Genomic DNA, 8606 nt, shown 5'->3' on the forward strand with positions numbered 1-8606 from the left:
AGTGTCACTTTATTGTTCTCCAATTTAAGAAAAAATGATTATTGATCACGATGTACGAGATAAAAACACCTTTTGACTCTTTATTCATGCATTCAATAGCAATATTAAACAAGAAAATTTCAGTGAAAAGATTTGTTAGCCAACACAGGTAAATATTTAAGTAATGGAAGTTCAGATTCTCAAAATGTAGCTATTGTCTTTATGAGTTTTCCACAGTATTCCCCCCAAAAAGTATTCTGCTTCTGAAGTTTTTTTTTTTTTTTTCTTCTAACAAGGACAGCAGGCCTGACGGGGAAAACAGCAAAGACAATAAGATAACGCTCATGTTAATTACCGCTGATGCTCAAGTCATTTCAAATAAGGAAATGCACAGGCTCTAATTTACAAGTCATTTACAAATCAGTTTCAGTCGTACTGTTTTCATGTTGCGAGCTCAGATTAGTTGTTCATATCTCACACTGTGGTTGAACCACGGCTGGCAACAGTTCTTCAACAGCCATGCTGAGGACTCTATGAGCTCCGCTGCTACTGGAGAGCTGGAAGGAAGCAAAAAAGCCTCAACAGAGAGGGACTTCTGTGTATCCTGTCAAACTACGGTGGGCATATAAACCCACAGAAAATTACATTTTCAAAGCTCATCGGGCATTTAGCGTGAACAGTAACTAGAAAACCAAAAAGGACATGTGCACCCTTGAACTGTTGAACAAGTGTGAGATGGACCATTCTTTCCCATCATATGTACTATGGTTGATCAAGAAGTTGTAGGACTGTGCATGGTTGGTGCAACATGAGCATCTACTGTCATGAGTTATGGCGTCATGTGATATCATGCAATCAACAGCAAATGTTTCACGTTTTTTTTTGACCGCTGGACCTCAAACTGGAGCAGAGAAGAAACGTTCTGTGTCAGGATGATCCAGACGTCATGTGATGGTGATAAGAGAAGGTCTGCAGCTACCACCCAGCAGTTCTGGTTCGTGAGGTGGGGACAGCACCAGGGGCTGCTCATGGTTTTTTTTTTTTTCAACATTCATGTGGTTGTGCACTAGAAACAAATCTCTCATGGTCGGACTGTCAAGGTTTGTACCGCACACGGCTGTAGCATCCTGAGGTGTCTGAGAGAGGAAATTCAGAGCAAACAAGCTGAACTGTGGTGCGATGGCATGCGAGTGCTCTAAAGCAGTGTACACCCAGACACAGCACAGCAATTATGCATGAGTTTTTTTTGGCCATAAAAGCACAATTGTCACTTTGCACCTGCCCTACTCCCCAGATCTGACTTCTTCCTCGTCCCCAAAATGAAATTAAAGTTGAAGTGCAGCCATTTTGAGACTGGCAGAAAAAAACAAGCAAGTCTATTAAGCAAAATGTCAAACTATACGTTTAATTGTATTCTATTATTTATCTTCATTAAACAACACAATATTAAAAACTACAAGCAACAGTCTAGAAGAATGGCAATATTTGCAGACAGAAAGTGTCTCTTAAACCAATGAATATTACATACCCTGATTACATCCTCCGTCTCCTAAAAATAACCCATAAAATTCCAAGCCATCCTTTTTGCTTCAGCGGAAAAGCAAGTAAAATCAAATCTCCACTGTGATGGCTATGGAAGCTGAGCACTCTTCTGTCTGAATTTATTTTACCTCAATTACATTACTCCAGCAGAATCACTGTAATTTCAAGTTGTTTAAAAAAAAAAAATGTCCATTTTCTTGTCCTTCCTCCGATTTTTTTTTCTTTTCTTTTTTTTTTTCCAGGTAAAAGCATAAAAGTAAGGAGAAAAGGCTGAAAGCTCCAGGGTCGTGTGAACCACCTCTCAGACAGGTCCAGCAGTTCGGATCATTAAAGGAATACCCTCAACCTTGACATTCTTCATTTTGGTGTGTAGTTTTCCTTCAGCCAGCTGGAGGGGTTTTTTTATAATATTTTTTTTTAGAGTGCTTCTGTTAACTGAAAATTGCACGTTAGATGTGTCAACAGTCCTTTTAAAATCAGTGGGTAATTCAAACTGCCCAGCATGTTACAGTGTGCATGAAATAATGAATGAAGTGCTGATAATTGTAAACATCTACCCAGTAAGCAATAAACTGAAGTGTAATTAAATGGCCACGCATTTCATTTTACATTACTGTGACTTTAACTTAATTAGATTGCAGTTTTCATGTTTGTTCTGCCTCGCGTACTGACCTTTGACTTTTTTGCATTTGACTGACTTCTTCAAATTGGAACATTTCGCACCTGATCAGACACAAACAGCTCACATGCAGCCGGATCTCACTTCAGGTATCTGTGTTTCAGTCCATTCATTTATTTATTCGATGCCGCCGTTTGCTTTTTCTATTCTCAAAATGACTTCTTCTCTCTGCCTCCATCAAGTCAACCACTCTGCTGTCTAATTTAATATCCTCGGCTTTCAGTGAAACCCCCACCACCTATGTAATCGAATCTTTTGGATGATTGAATAAAAAAAAATCACATCCTGATGTATGAAGACATCTGGAGCAGGCGCAGAGCAAAGACATGGTTGGAAAATCAAGGTCCAAATAGGTGATGATTTATGCGTTCTGTGTTCTGGGAACATGAATGGGCACACATACATTCTTTGCCACGAACTTGGTCCATTTTTAAAAGTATTTTGAGCTTGAACTTTATGAAATGAACCTTAGAATGCTAATCTGTTTAGTTATAATGAAGTCTGGTGCATTTGTCTTCTGTAATTGTTTCACCGAGCTTCTCCATTGAGACTTTCTGGTTCAGCTGTGGTGTGAAAGCAAAGCAGATCGACCAAAACATCACCAAACCGAGGTTTAGTAACTGTTATAACAAGCTTATGCGTCGCCACATTTTCTTGTAGCCACCAGAGAGCGAAGAGGACTTGAAAGCAGAGGCGTGTCGTGCTTGTGTAGCAGTCTGTACCTAATTTTATCATAAAAGACACTGCTTCTTTATCCTGTTTGTCATTAATCAAAACATCCGGTGAGCGTCTTGATCACATTTTAATGTTCGGGATTGCTGCATTAATTTATTTTCGCAAGCTGTTTGTAGCATCTGAGTCGATAAATAAGCACATGTTCCAGGTTTCCCGCTGCGCTGATGATGCACTGCCAGTCACCAGAACTGTTCACTGAAGATCAAGCCTTATAGCTTCAGGGTTAGAGCTCACCAACTATTTAGTTTGGTCCATTTGCTGAAAAGTACAAATACTAACAAAGTAAAGATTTATGGAATTGTGACCAGAAATCAAGGCTATGTTTTAAACTAAACTTTTCATCATCTATCAACTCCAGTGTAACAATTTGAGGAGCTTTTTGTAACAACAGCCCACTGGAGCAAAAAAACAACAACAACAACAACAAAAACCACTCACACACAATGCAAATAACCACAGTCAACCTCCCATGCGGCAAAAAACAAAAACCTTTTGACATGCAAAAGTAATTATGTTCTCCCTGAGCCCTTGTTTTCATGGTTCACGACTCCTGCCCCCCTCTAGCCTCCAAAAGGAGTCTGAATTTATTTTAATGACTTAATTTAAAAGTACAACACAATCAAGGTAATTAGGGGGAACCTAGCAAAGTTTGGGTGACTGTCAGCTTTTAAGCCTCGCGTCAGAAAAGGAGCAGGATGCTGAATAACGCCGGCCGCCGTGCTTCGTGCCGTCTCTAATTGAGTGGCAGCAGTTTAACTGGGACGGATGAGAGGGATGTCCAGGGAGCGCGGCGGGTCCACTTTAATTAATGAATAAGCAATTAATCAATTACTCATTTGTGAAGGGCAATTAACAAAATTTACTAAATGTAGTCTTAATTGTGGTGTTGTTTGCTTTCAGTGGGTCTCCTTCCAGGTTTGTGCAGCAACAGCAAAAGGTCCTTAAACGTGTCGCCACTTGTTTTGGTCATTCCAGCGCGCGGTGACAAATCTAAGCTCTGTCGTGATTCACCTTTTTTTTTTTTTTTTAACCGCTCTATGCCAATTTATAGGTAATCCATCACGTAATTTGTTTCACACAAGCAAATTAATCTTCAGTGTATAATTATAATATCATTAAGAAGCTGTGTATCCCTGAAAATGATGCCTAAATGATTTCATGAATCATTCCGTCCGAGGTGGAAAATAGAATCTCAACAAAAAGAAAAGTTCAGCTTTGTTAATTTTGTCACATAACACATTAGCAAAGAGATTTCTCGGGTCGTGAAGCATTACGCAGAGTTGACTCAAGAAGACGATACTGGACGTTTCATGTATATTCAGTGAGTTTAAACAGTTTTATACCTGCAATTTGAAATGTATAAATAAATTGTGAATGTCCTTGTAACAGTCACGCACATTTTTAATTTTATCCCACTTTTTCAATTTATTTCATTGTGCGGTGTAGAGAAGAGACATCCTTGACTACAGTTTGACTTTATCCATGGCCGAATAAATCACTCAGATTCTCAAGGCTAATAAAACAGCAAAATGTTCCCTGTGTCTTGCTACATATCTGCTTTCAAAAAGTTTGCTGACGTTGAGTGAATCACTCTCTACGAAATTTCTTAATATGACAAATTCGTCAAATAACGATTATAAATTCATACTGCTTAGACTGCGACCGTGTATAATAGCCAGTCTCATAACTGCAGGACTTCATCCAGACACACCAGGAGAGGGTTTCAGTCCTGTAAGCAATTGCAAGTTTTATTTCTTAATTTTCCTAATGGATGTCTGTCTGATAATAAAATTCTGAAATATTGCCCTCACTTACTTTAATTGCAGTTTTGGTTAGCATATTTCTGTAGAGCCACAATTATAATATTAGGGAACTTCACTGATGAGATTAAGTTGCTGAACTTTTTAACGTTCCAAGCATTTTTCTAAGGGTGTAACGTCCTTTCAACTGGCATAAAAAGCGCCAGCATCTCTTTGAATCCAGAGTCATTCCCTGCATAAGGAGAGCGAATCTGATCAAACAGCAGAGAACTAATATGGTGGCTTTAATACAGTAAACTGTTTATAGACACTGTTGCCTCTTTCCGGTCAAACCAACAACTAAACGACATTAGACAATGAAAAGTGTCATCTTCATCTCACATCCTTCACCTGAAACAAATGGGAGGAAATAAAAATCAGATGCGTTTAACTTTAAAAGCAATCCTAAGCAGATACAGTAGATAAACACCTCTTATACAGTGGGTCATATTTCTCTCTGATTGATCTTGACAGAAATCAATGAGATTAATCATCAAGGATGCTAAGGCAAAGATGGACAACCAGCATCCGGAAAATGTATGGCTTAGAAGACCCTGATTGCATATAGAAAGTCCATTATTCATTAATGTGCATCCGCTAGATGCATGTGCTTAGAATGTTTTGGTCGAATGGCTGTCTTGACGGACGAGTCATGCACAGTTCATGTTGACCTGTGGGGCAGCAGCCCAGGCATGAATATTAATGATGATACAGGGAGACCAAGGAGACTGATAATAACACCAGACCATTACAGTGGTTTGATAATGCCATCACTCGTGCGCTCAAAATGGAAATCTGGTGGATTATTAAACTTGGGTTCAAATAAATCTTCCTTATTGTTCTAAATCTGGCTACTTTAGATTACAGTCTAAAAAAAAATCCAACTAAACTAGTGGTGATTATCATGATAACAAAGATCAAACATCTATTTCTAGATTGTTGCACAGTTTGATTAAAAACATTCAATAAGTGCCTCATTGGATCTGATTGTCTTTTCCATATTATCTATTTCACATTGAGGCAGACATCATGTAGAGGCATGAACAGGTGTTCTTCCCAATGAAACATTGAATACCGTCAACACATGCGCTTCACCTTGAGCATGCGTGTACTGGACATGATTCATTTGCGGCATCCTAACAGCTGCTTCTGTCTACATTACACGTCCTGACTGCTGCAGGAAAAATATCGCCATAAAGGATGCTGTGTCGTATCCTCCGCCAGATGTTGCCGTGACGTCGTGCACAATCTCGAACACACACACAGGTCCTAACCTTGAACTGTGCTCGTGAAAAGGGTCGGCAACATGCATTGATTTCTGCTGACTCAGTATCACAAGCGCTATCGCTCCATCACCGATGCCACCGGTGTCTTGGCTTCTATTTCCCCCCCCTCCCAAGACTGATTACCGGTCCATTATGGTGAAAAATAAACTCAACATCAGGCGCTTTCTCTTCTCAGTGAACAAACACTAATTATGTTGTGGCACATTAAGCCACCCCCAACATTCCCTTTAATTGTGTTTTACGGTGACACCAAGTCCCAATACACACTTACTGTTAGTATCCCCCCACTGATGCTTAGAAGATGATTTATCTGCAACCTGATACCATATTTACCACGTGGCACTAGAGGCAAAGTAGTCAAATTTATACGTAGGGACATTTAATTCACGAATGGATTGAGGGGTGGTCCAAGGAAAGGAAAAAAGAACAAAGAGGCAAATTCTAAAGCAGCAGATGGTGTGAAACGACTTGAGATTTTGGTGTGAAACAACTTGAGATTTAGTGCAAGACTAACACAAAGATGCTGCCAAGAGCACTTGAGCTTATTTCATAAGCATAAACGAGATAAAGTGCAATGGAGTGGCATTTTAGGGTCTTGAGATTAATAGGGAATGTAAATTTGTGATTCTGTAAAACGTCCAACTCCTGACTGGCTGGGGCTCAGAAGTACAAACAGTCTGAATAATTTGGATGGTAAGATAATAAGATGCTGACACATTTTCATGTAGCCTCTCTCAGTGGCTCAAATACTGATTAAAGATTTTGTTTCTTGTTTTCGATTTGAGATGGATGAGGAGGACCGTTTAGCCAAAATAATGCCACATTCCTGGACTAAATGCTACAGAATGTAAATTAATTATGAGTGTTTGTTCTGCATATTTTAAAATCCTTGGCTTTCATACAATAGTCTGGTGTTTGTTAGTAATAAGTGCAGGTGTGATGCTACAGTGCTGACAGTGCTATAGTACTGAAGGAGGGAGTGATAGTATCACACTGACAGTTTAACACAGGTTGTTTTGGCCTGTAATCTACCAAGTGATGGAGCTAATCATGCAATATTTAACCAGTAGCTGTTTAATGTTACACATACAGGGATAAAGAAAATACTCAGACCTTCTATTCCATATAAAAATCATGCAACTGAAAACTTTTACAACAAAAATGTAATAGTTTTATTAGCAAAATGTGCTTGAAACATCAAATGCAATACCACTTTGTACAACATGATCTCTGGGACTAACTGGTTCACTGAGCTGCATGTTGTATTGTAGCTTGTAGGTGGAGCTAAGTGTGAACAGCTTCATACAGCTTACAGTAAGTTTTGACCAACAGCTTTTGAAAAAAGATCACGAGATAAATTTAAGGGGTTGTAAGATTCTCTAAAAAATAACTAAAACTTGCGACCATCAGAATAGTTCAGAGAGGGCGATCTCAATGCCTTCGTCTAAAGTGGCATAATCTAAAAAGGTTGAAAATAAGTTTATCAGTTTAACCCTCTAATCACCAAGCTGTTTCTAAAGGGTTTTTGTTCCTGTCACAAATACAAAGTCCTGGACCTCTATGGTAACAACACAATCATGGCTAAAAGTAGCAGTAATTTAACTCTCCTATTAACCCCATTCAATACTTAAGGTCTCTAAATAAGTCACTGACATCATTTTTTCAGTTTTATTTAAAGGGCTATTTACACATATGCTTGGGAACTAATTTTAATTATGATATTTTCTGGAGGTTTTCATTTCTGGGGTCAAATTAAACCCAAGGATAAAAGATGTTAGTAAATTTGAAGGGAATAGAAGGGTTAAAATGGTCTTTTGTGCAGTATGAAAAAGCTACAATGCCATAAATCATAAAAAAAGAAAACAAATCAATTTTTAAAGAGTTGTTTATTTTACAAAAACTGGAATCACTTGGAATTAACATTTAAATATATACATTTAAATGTGGCTATTATAAAAAGACACAAAGCTATTCAAGCCTGACAGACAGCAGGTTTTAGTGTTCAGATGGTTAATAAGTCTAGCATGCAAGTACAATCTTTAATATAAAAAAAGTGAAAAGTGCAAAAGTTATCTATTAAATAAAGAGAAATAGAATAATAAAGTTGTTCTCAGTACTTTAGAACTGTCCTTATAAGTACAGTACCTGAGTAAATGCCCTTATTACCTTCCATCACTGCTGTAGATGTTTCTCTCTGAGATGCTGCTGACCTGCAATTTCAATTATTATGTTTTTGTTTTGTGCTGACATTGCAAATCAGTTTCCTCTCGAGAATAATGCAGCTAAAAATCAATAAAAGTTTCAGAAGCTCCGTTCCTCAGTCTTATAGCCTGGCTGAACAATATCACAATTAAAATGTAGATTTCTGTGGTGAGACCTCCAAGCATGCTTAATATTCACAGCTAACCACCGTGCTCCTCCAGTGAAACGCTCAGTCATGGCCTATGAAACTTAACTGACCTTCTGCATTTTGGTTGAACTACACAAACTGAGATGAAGTGAATGAATGAAATCTGCTCACATCTCAGGTGGAGTGTGCGCAGAGATGGTGAGCACTGTGGGCTGCACAGGAAGCCCCTCACCCCA

This window comes from Stegastes partitus, unplaced genomic scaffold (genome assembly GCF_000690725.1).
Source record: "Stegastes partitus isolate 25-593 unplaced genomic scaffold, Stegastes_partitus-1.0.2 Scaffold582, whole genome shotgun sequence".
NCBI classification, from domain to species: domain Eukaryota; kingdom Metazoa; phylum Chordata; class Actinopteri; family Pomacentridae; genus Stegastes; species Stegastes partitus.